This window comes from Eubalaena glacialis, chromosome 8 (genome assembly GCF_028564815.1).
Source record: "Eubalaena glacialis isolate mEubGla1 chromosome 8, mEubGla1.1.hap2.+ XY, whole genome shotgun sequence".
In the NCBI taxonomy this organism is placed as follows: Eukaryota; Metazoa; Chordata; class Mammalia; order Artiodactyla; family Balaenidae; genus Eubalaena; species Eubalaena glacialis.
The window spans coordinates 110623542-110651233 of NC_083723.1; the positions used below are offsets into that span (position 1 = coordinate 110623542).

Below are 27692 nucleotides of genomic sequence, written 5' to 3' on the forward strand. Positions count from 1 at the left end.
AACAGCACATCAAATAAACAGCAACTCATTGGGGTCCTAAAAATGAGACCCACATCCACTATATTAGCAGATCTCTTGGATAACCAGTTTCCCTAAGTGTGATCACTCAAGTGTGAGAGCACAGAGGGGTGTTAGAGGTCACCTATATGGTCCTGTGGTTATCAGACTGGTTGGGGGGCTTTGGTTTTTTTTTTAGCAAATTTACTGTTACAAGGAATTCTGTTCCATAAAGGAGATGTTCTGATTAAATAGGTGGTTTTGGATCTAGAGCTTCTCATCCCTGCTGCAGGCCCCAGTCACCCCCACCCCATTGCTCACGCCCACCCCACTCCCCATACCTCTCTACCCCACCCCACCCTACCCACTCCGCCAAAACTTCCTTGGAATCCTAGGTCTCCATGGAACTTCAGAAACTCCCATCTTATTTAATGCCACCATTTCAGATGAGGAAACTGAGGCACATGGGGTGAAGGGCTTGCCCAGTGTTCACGGCTAGTCAACAACAGAGCCTGGAATGCAGGGCAAAGAGCCCAGTCTGCTGTGTGTGTGTGTGTGTGTGTGTGTGTGTGTGTGAATTCCTGGTTCTGAGTTTCTTCCCGCTCCATCATGCCCACAGTTCTATCAGTTTACTTTCTCCATGTCTCTCTCACTCTTCTCTAACCACTCTCTCATTTCCTGAATTTCAGCAGTTATCGCCCGCCACCTGGACAATTACAGTTGCCTCCTATCTGGTCCCGGCTTCATTCTCTGTCCCCTTTCTGATCCTGTCCCCTCCTGTCCTCCCACCCCCACCTTTGAAGATAGACCCCACTCTCCTCAACGTGGCACTCAAAGTTCTCCACAGTCTGCCTTTAATATCCTTTCCCATTCTGACCTCCCCCTGCTCCGGCCAAATCAGATCACTCACTGGTCCCCAAACTCATCATGTACAAGCCACCTCCATTCCCTGGCTCACTCTATTTCCTACATGGAGAACACTCTATGTGCCTCAGTTTCCCCTCTGAAATGGAGACATTAAAAAAGATGGGGGTTTCTGAAGTGTTCCATGGAGACCTAGGATTCCAAGGAAGTTTTGGTGGAGTGGGTAGGGTAAGGTGGGGTAGGGAAGAGATGGGGAGTGGGGGAGGATAAGCAATGGAGGGTGACTGGGGAGTAGAGTAGGAATGAGGGGCTCTATCTCATTTGTTCCTGACTTCCTTCCTGTCCTTCAAGGCCCAAATCAAATACTACCTTCCTCCACAAGGCTTCCTCAGCTCTTCTTTTCTCTCCATATCCTTTGTCCACCCTTCTATTATTAACCTTGAACTAAAGTTAGTGGTGAGCATGCCTGTTCCTTCCCTTCCCTTCCCTCCCTTCCCTTCTTTCTTATTTTTTATGCATTAACAGCAGGTAGTAATTTCACCCTTAACCAGATAAGAGGTCCAGTAAAGTCAATCATTTAAAGCCAATCTCTGAACCCAAAAGTGAGCAAAAGTGGCTGGTAGAATGCCAATGCAATATATGGTAATCCACTTGAGGGCAGGAACTATTTTGAAACTTTGAACCTTCAGCTTCCAGCACAGTGCCAATGCTCAAAAAAATATTCTTTAACTTTCCCATTACTGGATAAATCAAACTCAGTTCATCTAAGTTCACACTTTTCATTGGAGTCATTGGAACACACAAAGCTTCTGTGCCTTCTTCTTTGGAAGAAGTTTTAGGTTAAATGTCAAAACAGATGCCCAACAAAATGAGTTCTAAATTCCTTTGCATTTGCATCAGATAATTTATCTCAGTTTCATCACCTACAGAGCGAGATTGGCGGTGTTTCTTTTATGAGGTGCATTAAGATTCCTGAGTGCCAAGACCTATCCAGAGCCATGTTATTTTCAGGGGCAGTTGTGATTGGCTGTTCAGTTCTTTAGATTTCAAGGTGCTGTTTAATTTGTTCCTGGTAAGATTACTGAGAGATTCTGTCACTTGCAGTCTAATATTTTCACCACTTACTTTCTCATTTTCCCAAAGCCCCGTGAAGTCTTCTTGAGTCAAGATTTTGGGTTTCTTATAAACAGCCATGCTTTTGTCACATTTTGTAACAAATGTGGAAGGGTATATAAATTTTTAAACCATGGAATCAAAGAAACATAGGAAATTATTTCGTTCATCCCACTGTTTTCTGAAGAAACTAAGTTAAAAACATGTCAGGGAAATCAATAATTGGCATAGTTGTATAAGATACAGAAGACGTGCACGTAAAAATGTTCAGATTTGTAAAAAGTTTAGGAATAAATACCTGGTTTATTCAATCTTATTGGGGAATGTAGCATTACAATTTTCCAGCATGCTAAATTAAAAAAAAAAATTGTAATGAAAACTATGTCTTTCCCTTCTTTAAACTAGATGTTAGAATACATTTGAAACACTTCCCCATTGCTGAGAATTGTCACTATGAATATAGTTTTTTTTTCTTAATAAATTTATTTATTTATTTATTTATTTATTTATGGCTGTGTTGGGTCTTCGTTTCTGTGTGAGGGCTTTCTCCAGTTGCGGCGAGCGGGGGCCACTCTTCATCGCGGTGCGCGGGCCTCTCACTGTCACGGCCTCTCCTGTTGCGGAGCACAGGCTCCAGACGCGCAGGCTCAGTAGTTGTGGCTCACGGGCTCAGTTGCTCCGCGGCATGTGGGATCTTCCCAGACCAGGGCTCGAACCCGTGTCCCCTGCATTGGCAGGCAGACTCTCAACCACTGCGCCACCAGGGAAGCCCTGAATATAGTTTTTTAAATCATGCTGTGAAACAGTGGTATCTCAGTGGATACAATTCTCATCCAGAAATTGTCCAATTATTGTGTGCTGTCCTCTATCTTTTTATTTATTTTATCTCTCCTAATTGCTCCTAATGCATCCAACTCTAGCGGTTCCACTCTGTTTGGATGTAGCCAAGGCTATCAGGAAGCCCCATTTGTTAGAATTGTGTTCAAGGAAAAAGTCAACGGTCTGGGCAGAGGAGCACTCAGGCACCTTCTCTATTACAAAGTAAAGGGCATGTACCTTTTGTGACTGTTGGTTTGTATACCAAACTGGCCATTTTTTGCTCACTTTTGGGTTCAAAGATTGGCTTTAAATGATTGACTTTACTGGACCTCTTATCTGGTTAAGGGTGAAATTACTACTTGCTGTTAATGGATAAAAAAATAAGACAGAATGGCAGAAAAACAGGCAATTGTACTTTGCACGTATGGGGCACTCTATAAATGATATTGCTGAATCTGTCCTGCAGTGGTGACTACACCAAATCTTTATGGAGTTGGTCTCAACTTTTTTGCATGTGTCTTACTGGCCACCTGGCCACAAGCACACGGGCTGAGTGCCTGGTGGCCACAGGCCTGTCTTTCCTTCCTGGTTGAGGCAATTTGCATTGCTCACTCCTCTTTCCCTCTCCTTACCTTTGACCTATTTCTATCCTTGACATGAGCCCTCACTTCATACTGCTTCTCACGTCCCTCCCAGTCCTGCCAAAATGGCTTTGCAGAGGCAGGGCCAGCTGAGGCAAGAGGAATGGGGGCTGGGGAGGTGCTCTTCTGCCATCTGGAGGCCAGTTTGCCCCTGGCATTCCTAGCTGGACCAGCGAGGATGCCTTTATCCCGTAGAAATGCAGCTTCCGTTCTCGCTACTAGCTTCAGATATATCCTGGGTTTTAAAAGGTAGCTGTGGGCTGGCCTAAGATCCCAGCTGCCATGTATAATAATGTTTGAAGTTCCAAAAACCAATTTGCAAATTAAGGTTTTGGAAACAAGCTTTTCATAAATGTAGGACTGCCTGAATTCATTTCCAAGCCTAATTGAATTTTTAAGAGGAGCCTTTAAAAATCTGTAAACCTCACTCATTTCCATGCATTCATTCAACAAATATTCATTGAGGGTTTCCTGTGCCAGTTAGTGCTGCTGGACTAGGCACTAAGAACATAAAAAGGAACAAAACACAGACTCTGGCTTCAAGATTATCTAGTCTTTTAACCTCCCACCCACTGCAGGAATCTTTCTTCAGTCCTCGCACAGCCATCACCCAACACACGCACATCCCCAGATCCATCAGGGCCATGGCTGCCATCAGAGCAGTACAGCCGCCCGATCAGCATTAGCCACATCAGTGTTTTCCTGTTTTCTCTTTCCCTCTGACCCTCCGAAAGAAATACCAGTTTCTTTTCACTTATACTTAAGTATGAACTTAAGTATAATAAACTTAAGTTTATTTTGTGACTCAGTATTTTACATATATATACATACACACACACAGATCTATTTGAAACAAATATTTCACAAAACGGTGCTCACTCTTGCTATGTTCACCCTCTGATATTTTCTTCTTTTCAAGTTGTGCTGTAGATTTTTTTCAGCTTTATTAAGGTATAATCGACAAATAAAATCGTAATATATTTAAAATGCACAATGTGATGATCTGATAGATCTGTACATTGTGAAAGGATTCCCATCATTAAGTTAATTAACAAATTCATCACCTCTCATACTTACCTTTTCTTTCTTTTCTGGTAAGAACACTTAAGTTCTACTCTCTTACCATATTTCAGTTATACAATACTGTATTATCAACTATAGTCACTGTGTTATACATTAGATCCTAAGACTTTATTCACCTTATAACTAAAAGTTTGTAGCCTTTTACCAGCCTCTCCCCATTTCCCCCATCTCCAACCCTTGGCAACCACCATTCCAGTTTAACTTTTTTTTTAAATTCCACATGTAAGTGATACCATGCAGTATTCGTGTTTCTCTGTCTGGCTTATTTCACTTAGCACAATGCCCTCCATATTCATTCATGTTGTTGCAAACGGGAGAATTTCCTTCTTCTTTTTTTTAAATAATTTTTGTTGGTGTATAGTTGATTTACAATGTTGTGTTAGTTTCAGGTGTCCTTTTTAAAGGCTGAATAATATTCCATATTATTCTGTATATATTATATATGTTATAATATTCCATATTATATATATATCTCTCTCCATTCATCCATTGATGAACACTTAGGTTGCTTCCATACCTTGGCTATGGTGAGCAATGCTGCAATAACATGAGAGTACAGATATCTCTTTGATATAGTGATTTAGTTTCTTGCCCTCTGATTTTCTATATTTTATATATCATTAAAAAATGCTAGTCATAAACTACTAAGTAGATTTCAGAAGCTGCAAACTGAAGTTTGAAAACGACTGAACATATTACATAATCGTGGTAACCCTGACCACACTGGCTGCCTGCCTCAGGGATCAGCCTGGAAGTTTAAGGAGAGGCTTTTCAGGTGGGAATCAGAGGGTCTGGATTCTGGTCTATCTCCTTCACTAATCAGCACTGGGATTTCCAGGAAGCCACTTCATCTCGCTGCAACGCAGCTATAAGATGGAGATGCTCATGCCTGCTCGGTATAACTTGCAGAGTGGTAAGACCATCCAGTACAATGGCGTGCGTTAAAGTATATGGGAAAAAACTAAGTACATAGCAAATGCAAGTTATTATTAAATAGCCTTATTTTTCCCGATTAAAATTTAATATCAGAGGAACAACTTGGAGAGACCATTTGTCTTATAGAGTTGTGAAAAGATCCTTGCATGGGCTGTAATATTATGCAACTTCACAAATGAAGATCTGAGTGGCATTTGTTTGTGATGTTGTAACTAGGTTTGTATTTAAGAAGCTCAGTCAGGTCATCCTCTTTCCTCTGCCCTTAAATACTTTTTCTGGTTGTAAAATCAAGGAAGCAACTAGGTGGTCGGTGGGTTTTTAACTCATGAGCCAATTTGTGAAGGAGTATGCTTTGCCTGATAGTATCTGCTCTAGCCCACTGGATTTATAAACACTCATTTCCACTGCTATTAAGACTGCTTTTTATTAAAAACAACTGACATTAAATAAAAGTAACCAGTAAAGGAGATAACTTTATTAAGAAGGGTTTAAAACAATAAACTTCCAGAGAAAATATGGTACTTTTCTCACTGATCTTTCACTTTTTCTTTGTAACCTTATTGTAAACCTCGTCTCATGCAGACATTGATTAGAATGCTTCTTTCAAGTCCTGATATTCCTATTTAGGGCCTGGTATTTTAGGCTGATATTTTCTATGCTGATTAATTCCTATTTAGGGCCTAACCCACCCTAGACATTTGCCTCTTCCAGGCTAGCTCTGCCTGCTACATCAGCTCTCCATGTCTTTTATTTCCATGACTTCTTTCTGATATTTACAAGGAATGTCTACACTCACCTTTTCTAGAACTCGATTCTCCAAATCACTGTACCTTTCACTTTGTATGCAACTGAGATAATATAAAAAATAATATAATAAAATAAGGACTATATTCACCCCAAGAAGAAGAAAATAAATTTGCCACGTTTCCCCCCACCAAAGGCCATAGTTCATAATTACCTTGCATAGTTTCCAGAGAAAAGTACATGAAATACATAAAATTTAAGTAATTTTTTCAACCTACCTTTAATATGATTTCATGATATTTATAGCTTTTGTGTAATTTCCATAGCTACTTAATGAATTATTCTGATATGTCTAAGAATTGAATTGAAAATAATGGTGTTCACACAACTTTTTAATGAGTAAATTAAGGTCCAAGGTGGCCTAGGTACACTGACCTTTTGGAACAGAAGAGATGGCTTTAAAGAGGAACTGATCGCTCACCTCTGCCATTTCTCCGGTAGTCTTTCTGGAGCTAAACAGCACTGTTGGCTGGGAAAAAGTGTCTCAATACTCTTTCTACTGACCAGACCCACCTTTCAAAGCACTAAATGGTCCCATTCTTGGCACGTGAAAACTAGAGTCGGGTATCCTGACTCCCACATCTGCGTTTAGACCTCGATCATTGCTAAGAGTGTGACTTGAGCAGGTCTCTTAATTTCACTAGGCCTAAGTTTCTTCATATGTGGGGGGAAAAAATTATAGTATCTGTCTTGCAGGTTTAGTGAAAATTAAAAGAATTAGTTATGTGAAGGTGTGTAAACCACAGTGGATGTTTAATCAGTGTTAAATTTTCTACCTTCCCCTTCCCTCTGAGCACTCCCTTTCCTAAAAACCCCAGGAGAGAAATGGCTTGATATCTTACACCAACAAAGCGACTGATGCTGGGGCAAAAGGCAGATGAATTCAGTTTGTGATTGACATGTGTTCAAAAAATCCATCTACTCTAGAAAAATCAGAGGAGCTCTTCATCTTAGATTTTCGTTGCTCCATTTACTTCCTACTTAAAAATGATAACCTATACTGCTGTACTTTGGATAACTCTGAAGTTAAAAGAAATTTGCTAAAAATAGACTTGGGGCAAAATATAAAATTACTACTTTTCCAAATTGGCCTAAACCAGACACATTGTGAAGGAGGATGTAGTAAGAAGTAGGGATTTGTTTGCCAAAGACTTCGATGCCACCAATCTTTAAGTAAGCTTGATAAGTAAGGAGAGTATAAATAAAGAATATTAACTTTGAAATCCAGGTAAAGTTGGACCCAAATCCTAGTCGCATCATTTTATTAACTATGTGCCCTTTAGCTAATTACTTAATCTCACTGAGTTTCTTAGTTTATTTGTCTATAAAATGAAGAAAAGATATGTAAAGTAGTTAGCACAGTGCCTGGCACTTAGTAAGTGCTCAAAAAAATATGTGTGGGGTGATTAACAGTGATAATTATTGGCATTAACTGGGTGTCTAGGGGATGAATCTGAGGTAGCTTCCAGGTATTCACAAAAGCATGAGTGACTGTGATGAGTTGTATTAATTTCCTAGGGCTGCCATAACAAAGTACCACAAACTGGGTGGCTTAGAACAACAGAAACTCATTGTCTCTGTCTCACAGTTTTAGAGGCTAGAAGCCTGACATCAAGGTGTCTGCAGGACCATGCTCCCTCTGAATCCTATAGGGGGAGGATTCTTCCTGGCCTTTTCTGGATTCTGGTGGCCCCAGCTGGGCCTTGGTTTGTGGCAGTAGAGCTCCAATGCTTCCATTACTTCACATGACATTCTCCCTATTTCTCTTCACATCATCTTCCCTCTGTCTGCCTCTGTGTCCAAATTTCTCCTTTTTATGAGGATGCCAGTCATTTTGGATTGGAGCTCACCCTCATGACCTTATCTTAACTTGATTACATCTTGATTCCAAATAAGGTCACATCCTGAGGTACTGTGGGTCAGGACTTCAACATATTTTTGGAGACAACACAATTTGACCCATTATATTAGTATACAGAGTTCCTAGAATTAAATGCAACAAACCTGGCCCTTACCTCTACATTTTAAAGTTTGCTGAGGTCTCCATAAGTTGAGCAAACCTTATGCATCCTGGAGAGGCATAATGTGGAAATGGTATTCTGATATGAGTTTGCTGAGTAGTGGATACTTCCTGATCACAAAAGGACAAAAGCTCCTCAGACTCAAGCATCACTGGGGCTTTCTTTTTAACCTCAGTGAGTGAAGGACACCCAGGAAGTATGTACAGTCTCTTCTCACCCCAAGGGAAACAGCCTTGAAGTCAGAGATTGAACCGTCTCAGGCCTATGCGAGTTAGTATTATGGGAAAGACTTATTTTCCACTTACTCTCCCTCCCTGGTATACATTTTTAAATTTCTGACCTTACTCAAACTCTCAGTTTGACCCAGGGAAGCATTACAAATCTGACTCTCTTAGATCTGAAGACTTGCAGGTTGGGAGGGAGACCCTGTAAAACATTCCCTCCACCTAGAAGCTTAAGAAGTCTAGTTTTATGAGCCCACTTAGAGCTACAGGTAAATCTCAAACCAAGATCCTCAGGTAACAGAGGAGCAAAAGAAACACAGCAAAGGTGAAAACCGAACATATGAGGGAGTAAAATTATAAGTTACAACAGAAGGCATCTTAATAAATCAGATGTGCTACTAGTTCAATGTAATGAACCACTCACCTAAATAAACAGTAAAAGGTGCTAATAATTGTTGAAAAAAATTATTAACAAAGTAGAACCATTCGATCCTTAAATTGAGTACTGTATTAGTTTCCTAGGGCTGCTGTAACAACGTACTACATACTGGGTGCCTTAAACTAACAGGCAGGGTTGTTTCCTTCTGAGGGTTGTAAGGGAGAATCTGTCCCAGGCCTCTCTCCTAGCTTCTCTTAGTTTGACCGTCCTTGGCATGCAGATCCATCACTCCAATCCTCTGTATTCACATGACATTCTCTCTGTGTTTCTTGACATAGACTACCTTCCATGCATGTCTGTTTCTATGTCCAGATTTCCTCCTTTTTATAAGGACACTGGTCCTATTGGATGAGGGCCCACCCTAATGACCCATCATAACTTGATTACCTCTGTAAAGGCCTTATTTCCAAATAAGAACACCTTCTGAGGTCCTGGGGATTAGGTGATCAACCAACCAATCATTTTTAGAGGACACACTTCAACCCATAACAAGTACTGAAAGATTTAAAATACTCTAATGTGACATTGCATAGTTTAATTCATAAGCAATAAGTGGGATAATTTTCTAGTACAATTAAAATGTCAGCTGGCTGAAGGATATGGGGGCAGTGCCAGGCCATCTGTCTAAAGCCATTCCAGTGACACTCAGAACCAACCTCCATGCGTAGAGTTCTGAACCATCAATTCTCCACTAAGTTTGGGTGTTAAGCCAGCCCCAAAGAAAAATAGAAAAGGGGATTATCCTCTTCCACTGGGACACGAGTGTTTTCTGGCATAGGAAGATAAAGCTGTCTGATGGTAAATTTCCATCCACATTTTAATGAGAAGTGACATGGACTAAGAGAGAGACAGAGAAAATGAGAGATAAAGGGCATTCCATTTATTGCACATTTTTAGCCACTACTCTTCCTCTCCACACTCCAGTGCTCAGAAAAGACAGAGACAGGGTAGTCAACAGAGGAGGAATAAGGGAATACCAACAAAAGAATTTTTTCCTATATTTGTTCTGCATGTCTCAGCCTTCTCTGGTGTTAATATTCTCAATGAAAATGAGTTTAAGATCCTTGAGTTAGAAAAATGTTTCTGCCCAGTTCTCCCCTTCATGCTTGGAAACAGCAGCATACCTTAGAAGACATATAAGCACAGAACCTATTTCCCATATGATGATGAGGAGGAAGAGAATAATAATAGTAACAATAATAATAATAATGGTTAACACTCATACAGTACTTACAGTGTACCAAGCACTGTGCTAGTACTTTACAAATATGAGTTTATTTAATTCTTCAACAGCACTACAAGTTAAGCACCATTGTCTCCATTTTACAGATGAGGAAAATGAGGCCAGAGAGGTTGATTCGCTAGCCCACTTCCTCCCTGTGTGGGTGTGTAATGGCTGGCTCCTGGCTCCAAGCTGGCTCCTGGTGGCTCCCTTGCTTTCTCCAGCTAACACTTAACGGATGTTATTCCCGGCCTGTGCTTTCACGGCTCTAACCTCTGGTCTTTGAGTGGGAGAATCTGGCAGCAATTGTAATATGACATCAGATCCTGCTTGATGAGCAAGCTTCTCCTCCTGGTGGAGCAGGGCTGGACGGGGTGAGAGGAGTGGTCTAGTGAGGGTCTTTGATCTTTCATGACTCTACCTTAAATAACCAGCCCAGGGGACTACATATTGCTTTAAGGGCCCTACAAAGAGGCAATGAGTGTACCTTTCCCCCATAGTGGAAAGGTATTTCCATGAAACTGGCAACTCCTCTCATTTCACTGTTATTAATAATCACATGGCTTTCTTATGCCGATTTAAAGAAATAAACTCTTCGAATAATTGTGAACTTCTCCATATCTTAACTTCTAAATCCTGCCCTGTCCAAGTTAGAGAACTGAGTCCTGGAAAGAAAGGGATGTACTATGTCGTTGTTGTGCAAAGAGCCCAGACTTTGGGGCCGGCCAGATTCAAGTTAAGATCCTATGTGTATGGTCCTGGGCAAGTTATTCAACTTCTCTGTGCCCAGTTTGTTCCTCTAGACTGTAAAATAAGAACCATCGTGTCTATTCAGTGCTATTGTAAGGATTAGATGAAATGCATCCTGCCCATTGCCTGACACCTAGTCAGTACAGGCAGATCTCATTTTATTGTGCTTCGCTTTATTGAGCTTCACAGATACTGCGTTTTTTACAAGTTGAAGGTTTATGGCAACGCTGCATTGAGCAAGTCTATTGGTGCCATTTAATCAACAGCACTTGCTCACTTCTTATCTCTGTGTCACACTCTGGTAATTCGTGCAATATTTCAAACTTTTTCATTATCACTATATTTGTTATAGAGATCTGTGATCAGTGATCTTTGATATTACTATTATAATTTCTTGGCATTGTTAGCAATAAGACATTTTTAATTAAGGTACATAAATTGATTTTTAGACATAATGCTATTGCACACTTAATAGACTACAATATAGTGTAAACATAACTTTTACATGCACTGGGAAGCCACAAAATTTGTGTAAGCCCCAAAATTTGTGTATCTCGTTTTATTGTGATATTTGCTGTATTTCAGTGGTCTGGAACTGAAACTGCAGTATCTCCGAGGTATGCCTGGACCGCACAAATGGGAGTTATCACCATTGAATAAGCTTCCTCATTTTTTTTTTAAACAATCTCTATGTTTGCTTCACTCATTCAAAGTCAAGGCTGGCTGGTCTAGTACATTCCTCTTTTTTTGTCACCAATGTTATTATTTCAAATGGACAATGGCTATTGTATTTAGATTATTAGTCTTAGAAATGTTAAACTTACAACTTTAACACAGAGTCAAATTTAGCAGAGTTGGTTATTAGCAGCAGCCCAACCGCAGAGGACAAAGTGATTCCTGGGGCCTCCTACAGTCTCCCAGGGGCCTAAACACCTTTTGTTTAAAGGTCCTTGGGGGAACTTGAAGACTTAAACTCTCTCTGGTAGGCTTCAGAGCTTCATCTGAGCAGAACACCACAATTCTGTGACATCTCTGAGATGGAAGAGAGCATCAATCAGAAAAGTCCAAAATTATAATGATGTCCTGACTCTGAATATAAGTCACTCAGCTTCTCTGAGCCTATTTCCTCAACTGCGAAACAGGAATGATAGTAGTGTCTGCCTCACTGGCATTCTAAAGATAAAATTAGAGCATGTACATGATGGAAGTGTTTTATAAACTCTAGAAAGTTAGAATTGTGATTCAAATTATTGTTTGGATGGATCTGAGTTTCTGAGTTGGCTCTGAAAACAGCTTAGCCACTAAACAGGATGGGATTAACAGGACAGCCCTGCTGACACAGATCATAACAGGACGGCATCTCATTCTGACTTGGAAGCTGCTCCCAGTTGTACTAATATCATAGAAAAAAAGCTTGGTTTAAGCAGTGGAAGATTGTGAACAAAGGAAGAAGGTGGTTAGCTAGGTAGGACAAGGGTCAGAGCATGGAGAGGGGACCCCTGTAGACAGGTGAGAAGCAGAAAGACAGAAGGGGGGACAGGGCTTTTATTTTGCTTCAGGTTCAAAAAAAAAAGCAAATGATATCTGTAGGTTCAGGTGTATGCTTAGAACTGGGACAGACCATCCAAGCCCAGCCCTTCTTAAGGTTAAGACCAGATACTCACTGATTATACATATTCAACACCCTGGAAGCATTCAACTTAAAATTTCCTTGACTTCATTACTAAGTTTCAAAAATACCCTTCCAAAAAAATGCATTAAAAAAAAAATATTAGGATTGTGTTTTTTTGGCTTGGCCTTAAAAAAAAATTTTTTTTTCATCCAAAACCATAATTGTGGCCTACCAAGATGGATTCTTCTCCCATACAGCGAGGATTTAATTTTTCCAGTCCCCTCCCTCGGTGCCTGTTACCCTCTGCTCATTTTTGATGAATTGCACATGTTGTAGAAGCCACTCTGGGACTCAGACACGAGCAGTCTCCCTCGCCACTGCCAGTGTCCTAATAAGGGAATGAAGGAGCTCCTATTGGTGAGGTAAGAGGAGTCAGGCGGCGGATGATATTTTTGCTGATTGGGGAGGATAAGGTGTGGTTTGGCAGGTACCTCGTGGGTTTGGCTGTGGCTCCCGAACTAGTTTTTTTTCTCTTTTTACAGTTCGAATTCTGTAAAACAGACACTAAGAATTGTTTTCTCGCTTAAAGCTTAGCTGAGCTTTAAGAGTATCATCTTGACACAGACCATCCATGATGGAGGAAAGATGGGAATGTGGAGTGAAGTGAAGTTTTCATCCTGAAAGGAGGTTGAGGGGCTGCCACCAGAAGGAAGGTGACCTCAGACTCAGTCAGATTTGGTCATGGAGAGAACAAGGGGTAGACCATTCAGTGTATTTAACCAATGTTTAATAAGTTTAAAAATTTATCTGCACAAAAATATCAACTTTCACTTTCTGCTTGCCAATATTGATGTACCCTAATTTTAAAAAATAAAAGAAACAAAAAGACTGTTTAGGATCATAAGGACAAGTGGCCTCATCTATTTCCACTCTGATCTCTAAATACTTGCCCACGACTCCTCTGTCCACTGTTTTCGGAATGTCTCTACGCTGCCTTTTAACGTGACTGCATCTGGCCCGAACTGTTCCTCAGTCACCCATTATGAATCAGTATTTCTCAACCTGGCTGCAGACTGGAATCACTTGGGGAGCTTTAATGCCTGGATTATACCCCCAGCGGGTCTGATTTAATTGATCTGGGGCACAGCTTGGGCAGTAGGATTTTTAAAAGTTCCCCCAGATGATTCTAGTGTGTAGCCAAGATTGAGAACTACTGCTCTGGATGCATCCTCTATTGTATCATCCAGCTCCCGGTGGGCAGGGCCAGCCTCTTTCTCTTTCTGACGTTTTGAAACCTTTAAAGAAAATACAATATGTATATGAAAAGAGTTAGACAGGTTTCTTCTCAGGTTGGTAAGTTCAGTTCGGTTGTTTTAAACCTAACAGCAGAGAATTGTGCTTTCAACCAAAATCGACTTCTAGACACATGGGTATTATTTGAACTTTATTTTCCATGCGTGTAAAGAGTGAAATTCTCTGCCAGCTAGTCGAAAAACAGTGATTCCATTTCAAAGGCATAATAATAATAATGAAGTTAAATTTTTAATGTTTTAATGTTTTCTCTGTGTTCATGCAAGCTATTCATCTCTTGATATTTAATTTAGTTAGTAAATGCTTCTTCATTTGACTTTTCTTTTAATATTAACCCAACTTCACATCCTGAAACTGTGAAATTGCTATCTGTAGCAAGGATAGGATGATATGACTGAGGAATTTTTAAAAAGTATTTTAAACCATCCATCTTTGAAAATAAGAAAATCTGAGAGTGTAGTACCAACATGGGGAGAAGTTTTGAATTTCGGAAGAGTGATGGATTAATCAGATGTCCAGAATAACTTATTACTCTCAACTTCCTCACTGGAAATTTCATTACCAAAGAAGAAAGGTCATTTAGAAATTCAGGAGAACAGCCTGAGCTAGGAATATAAATTAGAAAATCATCACCTAAAAACTGACTAACAAGTAATAAACATAGATGGGATTACCCAAGGCAAGTATGTTGAGTAAGAAAAGACTAGCGCTGAGGAAGACACAAAGGAAACTACAAAATAAACGGTAGGCAGAGAATTTCACAAAGGAAGGTACAGTCAACAGTGTCAAAGACCTCTGTGAGGTCAAATAAAATGCAGTCTGAAAAGGGCCATTGGACACTTTGTTCCAAAGTGTAGCTCTAGAGAGCACAAGCCCATAATACAATGTTATTGGGGGTTATGGCTACTAACATTTGGATCAAAAATAGTCAACCTAGTGTTCTGAGACATTCAATAACCAAATAGAACAGTTATTTTTTGTTCACTTTTTGGATATTTTTATCAGTTGGGCAAGTGGTTAAGATGTCTGGAGATAAAATAAAATCACTTCAGTAGATGCTTGTGGATACATCCCTAGGTGAGTTTAGGTTAGCTACAAAGTAGATTAAACTAATTTAGAAACCTAACTCTGAAACTAGAAGTAAAAATGACAAGACTGCCCATGATACAGTGAAATTAGCTATTTTTGGTTATCTTAATGATTTACCCCATGAATTACAGAATCTGTTTTGACTAGAGCACATGAAAATATTTCTAAAGGACCAGCTAAGTCAAACTTGCTTAGTTTACTTACTTGTACTGAATTATTTTTGCTTTCCACAGACATTGCAGAAGGCCCAAACCAATAACAGGCTTGATAGTGAGAGTAGAGAGAATATAGAGGGATATAAGGACTTTATAAGGGTTGATGATCCAAGAGGGAGTTATGGGGGGAAAGACATGCACCAGAGTAACAGGAAAACAAAGAGTTTCTGCTCTGTTCATGAGCCACACCAAGGCCAATCATGTGACAGGAACAGAGACAGGCTGATGGCAGGTGTGCAGGTGCACTTACTCACGCACACATAAGCTCTTGAAGCAGGCCAGGATCCACAAACAGACTAGAAAACACTGGTTGACTCAGTTTGACTTTAGTCCCTGATTATTGACTATATTCAAAAGTCAAATATCTTTCTTGTCCATAACCATTTGGTTCTTTTTACCCAGGAAAACATACATTTTCCAGCTCTAAACTCAAGGGGACTTTCTGTACGTAGTAGCAACATAATGCCACCTACAGAGAAAATAGCATTCAAATGAGAAACAAATGTACAACAACTGCATTAAAACTTTGGCATCTTTGGCCAGTGAGCTAAATTTTCCAGGTACCTACCCACAGAGACACTGGCAAGATGGCTTTGACTAGTAGCTGTTTCCAACTTCTGGTGGGAAGGAATTGAGAGAAATGTGAGGTATTGGCGTTCTACCTCCTGTATTTTTTGCTAACCCTCTTCTATCTCCAAGCATAGCATGGAAGCTGCCACTAGCACTCCCAGGTCGGATTAATATGACTCTGTTCCATCACTTCGTAGTGTTGAAGTTCAGACTTGAGAGGTCCTTTCTTCCCATGGTGAATGATCAGGCTTCAGCTCCTGGAACTCATGGTCAGAGCAAGTCCCATGGCCAATGCAGTATGGCCGTGGGCACTGCCAGGTTTCCTGATTCATATTCACAAGCCAGTGTGGAGTGTCTGCCTTCTTGGAGACTCACAAAGCTTCTGAATGACTGTGTGTGTACGCCACACACATGCCTTTGGGACATCATTTGGGGGTGGCTTCTCCCACTGACAATGCTCTAATAACTTTAAATGTCATTTTCTCAGTAAATACTCCTGAGCCTAATATAGAATTGTTGGCCTTTCCCTATTCACTAAACTGAGTCACATTTCACTGATCTGTCCTTTAGGGAAGCATTGTTGTCCTATATTTGACACTATGACTTTTTTTTTTTTTAATTTATTTTTGGCTGCGTTGGGTCTTCGTTGCTGCACACGGGCTTTCTCTAGTTGTGGCGAGCGGGGTCTACTCTTTGTTTTGGTGCATGGGCTTCTCATTGCGGTGGCTTCTCTTGCTGCGGAACACGGGCTCTAGGCATGTGGGCTTCAGTAGTTGTGGCACGTGGGCTCAGTAGTTGTGGCTCGCGGGCTTCATTGCTCCGCGGCATGTGGGATTTTCCCGGACTAGGGCTCGAACCCGTGTCCCCTGCACTGGCAGGCGGATTCTTAACCGCTGCGCCACCAGGGAAGCCCCAACACTAAGACTTTTAAATGGCTTCATGTTGACCTATTTGTCCTTTCCATATCTGTTTCAGTTAAATCCATATGAACTTAGGCAGTTCACCTCATATCCAGGGAACTGAATTAGCCTTCATCGTTGTTAATTAGCCATTGCTCGGTGTCTTATGCCATATGCCTTTCCTGAATTCATTACTAAAAATACTTATCAAATACCTACAAACACGTTGGGGAGGAGGGCTAAAAATATGTATAAAACATGACTCTTGATTTCAACAGACATGACACAGTATGAGAGATAGGATGATACACAAATAACAATAAGGCAATATTGACAAATATCTGGAACAACAGCAACGATTTCACAGGAGGGAAAGAGTTCCTTCCAGTTGACCTTCATTACGTCTGGTAAGACCTCACACAGGTTTGAGCTGGCCATGAGGGATAGAGAAGAGCCCTCTAGGTAAAAATGGAGAGGAGGGAGGAGCAGGGTCAAAGAAAAGAAGACAAGAGTGTATAAATGAAGTTAAACTAATAGGAAATGAAGCATTACTGATGCTTATTATGCTTTCTGGCCCTGGCACCTTCACTAAGTCCATATTTCCGACCATGTGTGACTGGTCCTGAGGGAAGAGCAGGAGTTCCGCCCCCAGAGGGGAGGGCGGCCCCTGTCCTTTCACATCCTTGCGGTTTACTTGTAACTGGGTAAGTGCATATACCGATGGTATAGCTTATCTAGTTTAAAGTAAACTAACCTTCATGAAATGGACTCAGGTTTCTGGACTTAAAAGGATTTCTGCAGAAACTGCAGGTTGAAGGGAACACTGACCACATGAGCCCAGGGAGGCTCTGAGAATGCGGTGGAGCTGTCACTAATGCTGTGAGTGTGTATGAGCGCTTAGCTTCTGAGCCACGCACTTCACCTGTACCTTTCAGCAAAGGAGAGCTGTCCACAAAGAGCGGGGAATATAACTGCTTTTTAGAAGAAACTCATGCAGCAGAGAGATCTTTCGGGAAATGACCCCATTGCTTTGTGATTTTTTTTTTTTTTTTTTGTCCAAACAGATGTAAACATGTAACCTACCTAAGAGTATTGATCTTCACACCTCACCTTGGAACCAACATTTTCTTATCTATTTAAAAATCTCCCAAGTAAAACATCTCAGTGGAGATGTTTATTAAAAATGTAAAACTGCCTTTGGATGACTCTGAACGAACAACTAGTTGATATCAGGACAGACATAAATTTCCTAAAGTTTACAGAAAACTGCATGGTTGGTGGGGCAGATTGGCTGTATTAGTATCATGCTTCAAATGCCAAGCCAATGATGTGTTCTTTCCACTTGTCTCTACATATCTTTCAGGGGCTTTTTAAAAAAATTAAGTTATTACTGTCATTTAAAACCAAATTTCAAAATAAATTGAACTTATAGCCAGATTTTCAAATTACTTATCTCAGTGTGTTAAACTAAGAGTTTTCACAGAAGATTTTATGAACATTAATAAATTAAACTTACTTTAAATATGTTTTGTTTTGTTGTCATATCTTTTTCCTGTGTTATAAATCTATAAACATTTAAACAGCACTACATGTATATAATTTATAAATAAGTTACTATATATGTGTATATGTGTGTCTATATACATATATATGCATATATGTGTGTATATATATATATACACATACATATATATATGCTTAAATTTTTTAACTGATAGTACACTATAAAAAAATTTCAGGACCATTGGCTGAGATCAGGGATCAGCAAACTTTTTTTGTAAAGGGCTAGATGGTATATATTTTCAAATTTGTGGGAAATACACTCTCTGTCGTAATTACTCGACTCTGACATTAAAGGGTGAAAGCAGCCATAGACAATCCGGGAATGACTATGTTCCAACAAAACTTTATTTACAACAACAGAATGTGGGCCAGATTCGGCCCTTGAGCCATAGTTTGCCAATCCCTGGCTTAGATGACTGGAGCTCTTTGTTAATCTACAGAACACCCTAAGAAAGCTGATACAGTGTCATAGGTTAGAAAGAAAACAAGTATGGGATCTAAAGACCTGGGTCTAGTCCTGATTTTGTAGTTGCTTGAGTCACTTCACCTCTTCAACCCCAGGTTACCATGTGTAGCATGGATTGAAAATAACCTCCAAAATTCCTTCTAGTTTAATGATTCTGTTGTTTTACTATCTTGCCAGCTTGCCACAGTGGTGGATTGCACCTGGGATCTGATTAACAAGCAGAATAAGTAAAAATTTGATTTACTCTATGTGGGCAAAGTGAGTACAAGACAGTGGAGAATAAAAAAGGACATAAATGCCACTCTGAAAAATTGGAAATCACAGCTTATTGCTCTTGAAGGATCCTCCACAGTGCTTCTGTTCTAAATGATCGTAGGATTTGCTGAACTGAAGTCTCCTCTTGCAGCTAAGATTTATGGAGCCCTTGATATTGGGTAGCTAGCCCTTTATTTCTCAGGAAAAGCTGCAGAGTGACATAAAACACCTGGAGTGGAGACTGAGACTAGAAAATCCTCCCTGTGTGTTTCCGTAGGGCCACCGCAATGGAAGGAGCACCCCTCTTAAGCTTTGTAAAATGGTTGGTTTACTCTTCCAGTTACTGGAAGCTGTCCTTCTGTATGTGCCAAGCACAACTGGAGCCTCACTAATACCTTTCATGTACTCCAAGCACCGGCCAGACTGGATTGTTTGCTTTCTCATGTCCATATTTTCTGACTCTGCAGCCTTGCTATTGGATCTCTCTGTATGTGGAAAGATCCTCTTCTGTCCCCTCAGACCCAATCCTAAAAGATCTAGCTCAGGTACCACTTTCTCCACGAAGCCTTCTCTGATCCCTTAGCTGGAATCGTCTTCTTCCTCCTCTAAACTTTAGACCACTTTATCAACATCTCCTATGATATTTACTGCATTCTATCTATTATTATGTTCTTACACCTGTCTTAGCTTCCCTACCAGATTATAAACTCTTTTCAGGGTTTTCACCTTAGTTTCCACCCTCAGTGGCTTGAATAGAGTAAATACTCAATAAATGTGTGTTGGATGAATGCATTAATTCCAGTCACCTAGGTGTCAATTTGCATGTTAGAGTAGCATTACCAACCAGCACCCCAATTCTGTAAGTTAAGAAGCCATATTCATATCTGGCACATCGGCCACCAACACCTCCTCAGAATCTAGGCTGTTCAGAGCCCATCACTCTGATGTCCCACTTGAATTTAACTGTCCTCCCTTCGAAGTCTAGGTGCTACGGGGATCAGTGGTTTCGTTGTAGAGAGGAATATACACAAGATCAGAATCCGATAAACCAATGCCAGTGCCGTAACTTTGTAATTTATAACTAGAAAAAAATATTTTTAGAGTAAAGTCAGTTATCTCCCCTACTGAAGCAGTGCCTCCTGTACTAGGTAACAATTTTAAAGAACTAGTGACTGTATTGGTTTATACTCTATTGTTGGGGTGTCGATCTGCTGGTGCAGGACAGGTGCCTCAGCCAATTTAAGTGCTATCTAAGAATGTCTCTAATGCCCATGTTTCTCTCTCTCAGAGCCCCGGCTGTCTGATTCTTCAGCTGTCGGTGATCTAATTCAGTTAACACACACACAAATGTGGGAGCTTAGTTATTTAATATTACTTTATCTGTTTAAATGTTCACATTTTTATAGGGGTCTTCTATTAACTTTAACTATGGAGGTCTTTATTTGGTTTGGTTTGGTTTGGTCAGGCTGGCTGTTTACCAAATCACAACAAATAGGTATCTGCTTTATTCCTTCCACATGGAGCAGCCCCCATGGTAGGAAAGGTTTCTGTTGACTTAGGAAGATGATCCACCAAGTGCAGAGCAGAGTCCTCGACTTCTTTTCATAACAGTAGGGAGGTTGGACCCATTAACAGCCATTGGCTCCCAAGTCCCCTACAAGAATAAATGTTCTTCACATAGGTCCAAACTTCCGGATTTGGCCTTTCATTTTTCCATTTCCTGTCTCTATTCAAGGTTTGTCTTTCTACTTGCTACCACTTGTAAACAAAACTCTGCAGTTCTAGCTATGAGCCAGCTGGATGTTAGGTAAGGTTGTGTAATACCGCTGGAGTTGGGGAGGTAGTAATCACCCCAAAATATGCTTTCTTGTTAGAATAACAGTCCCATCACTCACCACAGTTGCTGGAAACAATGCTCCAGTGTCATATCTATCAGTATATTTGAGCTTTCTGTTTCTGAAGGAGAGAGGAAGGACAAAAGCAGGGGTGGGGTGGGGGGGAATGATGGGAGGCCATGCCACCCCAAGGGAAATGGAGCCAAAAGAGCACTGGGAGAGAGGAAATGAATACTAAATCTTTTTCCAATTAAGAAAAATGAGAGTGGAAGCAGGAAAGCTCCAGAGGGCACTTTTGAGGGAGGAGAAGATCATAAAAGGCCTGTTATGAAAATCCATTACCCATAAATTTCCCTGCATTAAGCACTGCCTGTGTAGAGAGGATGCTGAGAATCCTCTCAGCTGACATAGGACATGTGACTTCAGTTAGCAGTACCCACATGCCATGTACCATTTCCGTCAGCATGTCTGAAATACCGCTTTCCCTTACAGGAATTCCTTCTAATTAGTCACAGGTTCATAATCTCCACTTAAGGACATCTTGTTTTTGTTTTCCCAATCACTTTGTTTCTTTTGTCCAGTGTTTAGCAATGTGATAGCAGTACCATAATTCAAAGCCCCACCACGTGAAATTATGAACCTTTGTACTGCATCACACAAATTTGGGGGTAATATTTTAATTTCTAGATCACACTAAGTATAAGACTCATCTAAAATGAGTTCATTTTTTTACATTTGAAGATGGCAATGGAAGTTTCTGTTTCTAGGAGATTGTCTTTGACTGTGAAAAGAATCTGCTTGTTTATATATCTGTGGTCAGATGCAGTTGCATCCAAGTCGGCCGTTGGACATGTGGAGGTTTACCTGCACCCCGCTCTAAGGCAGTGTTTTTCATCAGCTGTATGTTCAGACCTACATGCAAGAGAAAGAACTGGCAGAATGCAGTATTGCCAGTCATAGGCACCCAGGTCTGATGAATTGTCTTATCATGTTTTACTTGAAAATAAATTACCTAAGCCCAAGGTTCATTGTCCACATCTACTATGCACATTAAACCAAGATTGTCCTTTAATAGATACAACAGTCAGAAAACAACCCCAAATCAGATTTTACTTTTGAATGACAACATTTTTAAAAGCCCAAGTTTATTAATGATCATATTTTATTTAAGTTTCTTATTAGACAAAGAATCCTAGGTTGGGGATGAAGAAAAGGTAATGTTTATGAAAACATAGGTAGTAATTGGGTTTATCCTGTATCAGCCACATTTTATACCAGTTGAATTTCAAATCAGAGTTAAAGGAGAGGGAAGTTTGGTTACTTTATTTTAATTATCTTACTAGCCACTTAAACATTTCTCTTACTCCTTGTCATTCATTTCAAATCAAAGCTTAACTTGACTTATCAAGTGAGGAGTAAAATATATCTTCTCCATCATCAATCTTCTCTTTCCATATCTACACTTTCTAAACATTTATAAATTAAAAACTGAACTGTTTGTATCTGACCAAGCTTATCGTTTGAATAGGGTGGGATAGTGGGAGTGGTGCAAATTCGGTCCTGTTTGTGACAGAACAAATAGATTTTAGTTTATCTCAGGAAACTGCCATGGAATTATCCCTCCAAAATCTGTGTTTAGTAGATTTGACAGATGCATTATTCCTTTAAAAAATAAATGTGAAAAAATAACAATTCAGTAAGAAATAATCCAGATTCTATTCATTTTATTTCTACTGAATATCTATGGACTTTAAAAAAGAACATGGCACCAGTTGAATAAAAAGTTAGACATTTATCTTATCCAAACTATAATCTCAAGAAATGTTTGGGAAATCCTGTATCTCATCTGTCATTATAAACTACAGCTATTCATATAAACGTAGATGAATCTCAAAAGCATAATGTAGGGTGAAAGAAACTAATCACAGAATGCATATAGTATGATTATATAAAGTTCGAGAAGGCAAAACTAAAAAATGAATTGTTTAGGAATGCATCCCTTGGGGGTAAAACTACAAAGAAAAGCAAGAGAACAATTAAAATTCAGGTTAGAGGTTATTTGGAGGCATTTAAAAAGAGATAGGAATGGGGTTGAGGAAGGGCACATAAGGATCTTCAAAGTGCTGGTGCTATTTAAGCTGGGTAGTAGGTACTTGGGTGTTTGGTTCATTATTCTTCTTTTACGTGGTGGTGTACTATACACTCATTCATAGGTACAATATATTTCATGCTAAACGTCTTTTTAATTTAAAATACTGACCCGAAACAGTTAGAATTCATCTTTTTAAAATTTCCTGATACAAATGACTATCTGTATCAATTCAGCAATGAGTCTCTAAGCTTAGGGGTCTGTCTGTCCCAGAGCAGGACCGTCCTGAGAACTGTGTTCCCGTAAGCCCTAGTCAGCCATACAACCCTGAGGCAGAATCAGAACTCGCCCTGCTCCCGGAGTTCCCTCTAACCATACATGATCAATCAGAGCTGATCTATTTGTTTGCCAGGACATCACAGTCATAATGATACTAAGAACCAGCCTTCTATGAGAGTGTGTGGAGGCAAGGCGAAGAGGTTTTTCTCCCACTGCCTGATGTTGTTTCTTTCTACTCTGTTCCGCGACATGTTTCCCCACCATGGTCTGTGGTTATAGAAACTCATGTGATTATGGGATGTCACCATTATATAAAGCATATGGTAGGCTGCTGGTGATAACTTGTGGTGAACAACATATATGAGAACACTGAAGTGTGCAAGCACACAGTGTCTTACTGTTGAGAACCAAAATTTATGGCTGGTTTGCAAACCTTAGTAGCTCTCAAATGTGTGTGTGTACAGGGAGATGGGGTGGGACATACCTCTCTTCCTGGGTAAATTTCTTCAGAGTAATGTATCCCCTTGCATGCTTGCACTCCCATAAAAGGCACACCCCTGACATAGCAATGAATCCTTCAGTGAAATTCAGCATATTTTTACCTTCCCTACCAGAAAAAAAAAAAAAAAAAAAAAAAATATATATATATATACATATATTCTAAATGAGGGGGGCTTTCTTTCATTCTATCCTATATTAATTACTAATAGACCAATTGACTATTAGCTATTAATCCATTTCTAAACATATTTTGACCTGAAAATATTTTTATTTTCTTGATTTTTTTTCCTCCACTGTAATTTTTAATGCCTTTCTTTTAAGGAATCCAAGGGAAAAACATTCAGAATTGGACCTTATGTGCATTAAGGGAAACCACAACATTTTACAGACACCACATATATATAAACAAAATCATATTTAAGAGCCTGGAATGTATCTATAAACCTCTTTTAACTTTCAAATATACAGTAAATCTGCAGAGCAAATATGATTCATTTCAGCAGGTCAGGATTTTCCCTCCTGATCACAGCATTGCCTGAAATTTTACTAAGAGCATTTGAGCAATTCACAGGGCTAATTGGATATGTTTGGAGAATCGCTTGCATTTCATATAATGAAAGAAAATCACTGGGGTTTTTTGGTACATGAAAAACAATACTGAAAGTATGTATGAATCATTTTGCCTCCTAATAGTTGATGACCACATTTTCAACCCACATGAGGCTTTAACTCTAAGTTGGATCCCATATTAAGACCCAGGCTAAGACAATGACATTGGCAGAACCAAGAATGATGGAAATCAAAGAAAAGTAATTGACTAAGAAGTCCTTTGCAGATGTGAACCCCAGTCAGTCTTCCTCCTGAGTCTGGCCTGCGTGGGGAATGTACAGCTGCAGAAAGCTGGGGGCAGGATGGTGTTTGGGATTGAGTGTCACAGTTACAACCTGGAATCTTTTTCAACCAGCACCACCTTCTATCGGATGACTCCTTGCATGAAAGAAGAGGTACAAAGGGATGCAGGGAGATGAAAGCGGATCTTAGGGTTCAGCTAAGTGTCTGCTGGCCTATAAGTTACTGTGAATTCACAGATGATGAACTGTTGGTAGGAGTCCTTCTTTCAGGTAGCGAATTTATTTGTTCTGTTGGAATTTTAGGTGCAACATTCTCTTTTTAAAATATAGGAATGACCTTCTCTACTGGCTGCTGCTGCCCTTCGAGCTACTGGCCTCGCAAACTTGCGACCTGACTTCCTGCCCATTCTGGGAGAAGGCAGGCTTCCTGCCAAAAAAAAAAAAATATATATAGGAATGTGGCAGAAATAATTAAGGAAAACAGAGAGACTTGGAAACTTTGATCTGAATGGGGATCTCTATAAGTCTTTTGTACACGGGCCTCATTTTAGTGCCTTGAGCCTTTTATTTTCTCCGAGGTTTTCCTCACTTAACCTGTGGGTTTGCGTGTGTGTCTGTGTCTGTGTATGTGTATGTGTGCTTGCCAAGCACAAGGAATGTTAAAGGATGCAAAAGAGCTTGAAGGGGACAAGTCAGAGTCTGTTCAGTGGCACTCTGGTAATCTCTTTCTATATACCAGTGGTTCTCTAGTGGTGAAGTTATTGGAAGAGATTCCTAAATTTATTTTCTGTAGTCTGATAAATAACTGTTTCAGGTATGAAAGACTGCTCTGCAAATATGTATAAATGCAGTGGTTTATAAGATACAGATTCCTTTTTTATGCAGTGTTGAGTTTATAGACTTTATAAAACATTTTTAATAAATAACAAAACTATAAGCAACTGTCATGATATTTTAATTTTTCTTGATATTTTAAAGAGATCCACATTCTTTAAATGTTAGTAACCATTGCTGTAAGATATAGAAAATTAAATATTTTCTTTAGTGCTCTTAAACTTGTAATAAAATCAGCCCCCTCATAAAACTGGTTATTGCTTGTTCTTGTTCTATTTTTAAACATGGTTTCCTGATAAGAGATCTTGTCTTGTTAATAAAATGTTATTGCCAGCATTTTTACTTGAAAACGTTAAGGATTGTGTACTGGAGTCTCAAATCAGAAAATAGCAAAATAAAAACAAACAGACAAAATGAAAGGAAATGAGAGTAACATTCTTCACACTATGGAGAACACAGGGTTAAAAAACTCTATACTGTAGATGAAATTATAGTAAGAATTTTGCCAGTGTTGAGCAAGTCTTGAGAAATATTTATTGGAGAAGATGGGGTGAGGGGGACATTGGGGCAAGGTGACAGCTAGTGCCTTGCTCCTGTGTCTTACTGTGGAAGCCTCTGCCACTTCCTCTTTATCTCATCTAGTGTACATTTAGACCCTGGCCCAGCCAAATGTAAAGACGCTGAGTCCTCAGTGGTTTCATTATTTGCCATGTCTGCAATATTTTATTTATTTGAACTTTCTATCTAAAAGGCACAGCTTGTAACATGATTATAGTGTTACTTGAATACACTGAGGCAGTAGAGGTCTGGTGGTAAAGACTTAAAAAGTCTTTGGTGTGAAAGCCACAACATTCCAAGAGAGTTTTCCCATTGCATAGACCTGTTTTTTCTTATAATATAACACCAGGATATTTAGGCAGTGGTTCTGGGAATGGAAGAAAAGCCAGACCTTTCTGCTTTTTTCATACCACTGACACAATCAAATAACATCATGTAATTATTACGGACTTCTGAGATTGTTCAGCACTTATTGATACACACACACACACACACACACACACAAGATCATTTCTCTCCCGAATATTTGATGAGCCATTTTGCTGCCAGCAGCTCTGGGCTTCCGGCAGTAAGATCAATCATACCTTTCTCCAAGTGGTCTCTAAGAGATGAGCAAAGGCAATTACCCAGAAACAAACCATAATACTCCAGAGTAAACCTGCTGACCCCCAGCCTGGGTGGGAAAGTCAATTGAACATTTTATTTAATAAAAGGTGCCTTACATATCATTTGGGATTACTCATTTTTTAAGTAAAATGCATTTGATTAAAACTCTAATAAACATAGTTTAATCTTTCTCAGATGATTCAGAGGAACTTCGAGTCCTCTGCTGCTCTGAATCATCTGGGAACATCAGTTGTCTTTATAGTGTACGATACAGTAGACTGGTTACTGCCAGCATCTGCTGAAGTTTCACAGAAAGAACAAATGGATTGTTATGCTTTTATTACAACCCAGTGGGTGGTTAGGTATGAGTTTTACTAGTCAGCAGCACTTCAAATACATTTAAATCTGGTGTGTGAAAAGTTAGAATGTTAACATTTTGTCTTTAACTGAAGCCTAAAGCAGTTGTTGTGCTATCATGTGGACGTATTAAGGATGTGGTGTTCTCATCTGTCTTTTGGGATAAATTCTTGTTATGGTGAAATTAGCACTCATACATTGCTGATGTTACATACCTTTCTGGAGGGCAAATTGTCAGTGTTTAACAAGAGCCTTTAAATGAGCATATCTTAAACTCAGGAATTCTAACTTTTGAGAATTTTTCCTAGATAAGTAATTGAACAAGTGGTAAAAGTATATCTATAGTGATGTCCTTTACAGCATTGTTTATAAGAACATAAATTTGGAAAAATCTTAACTGCCCATCAGTAGAAATCTGGTTAAATAGATTATAGTACATCCACATACATACATCCACTACGTACATCTGGTCATAGAATACTGTGTTGCTGTTGGAAATTATATTTTGCTAATGTGTTAAAATAGTCATAAATAAGGTAAATTAAAGAAGTTGTTTCTAAAGTAGTATATATAACATGATCCCACTTTGTTAAAAATTAAAATATCTATGCATGCAAAGGAAAAGTTCTGGTAGAATACATTGAATGTTAATCACGTTCATATCTGAGTGGTGGATTAGGGAACTGATTTTTACTTTCTCTTTTGTACATTTTTTAATGCCTGGTTTAAGAAAATAATAAGTGCATGTTACTTTTAGAATCAGAAAAAATTTAACAACTAAGGTTTTTCAATTTTGAAAGAAAAGTAATAAACCTCTGGTAGTAGTATGAAGGGTAGTTGCCGTGGGAGAGGACTGAAAGCTAAGCAACCGCTGTGTGCTCTGCCCTCT

At 39.5% G+C, this 27692-nt stretch overlaps 1 protein-coding gene across 11 annotated transcripts in view; it reads left to right on the forward strand.

Annotated features, from left to right (window-relative positions):
- CALD1 (caldesmon 1) overlaps nucleotides 1-27692 on the forward strand; it is a 177327-nt gene that overhangs the window by 111538 nt on the left and 38097 nt on the right. The gene's annotated exons all lie outside the window — the stretch shown is intronic.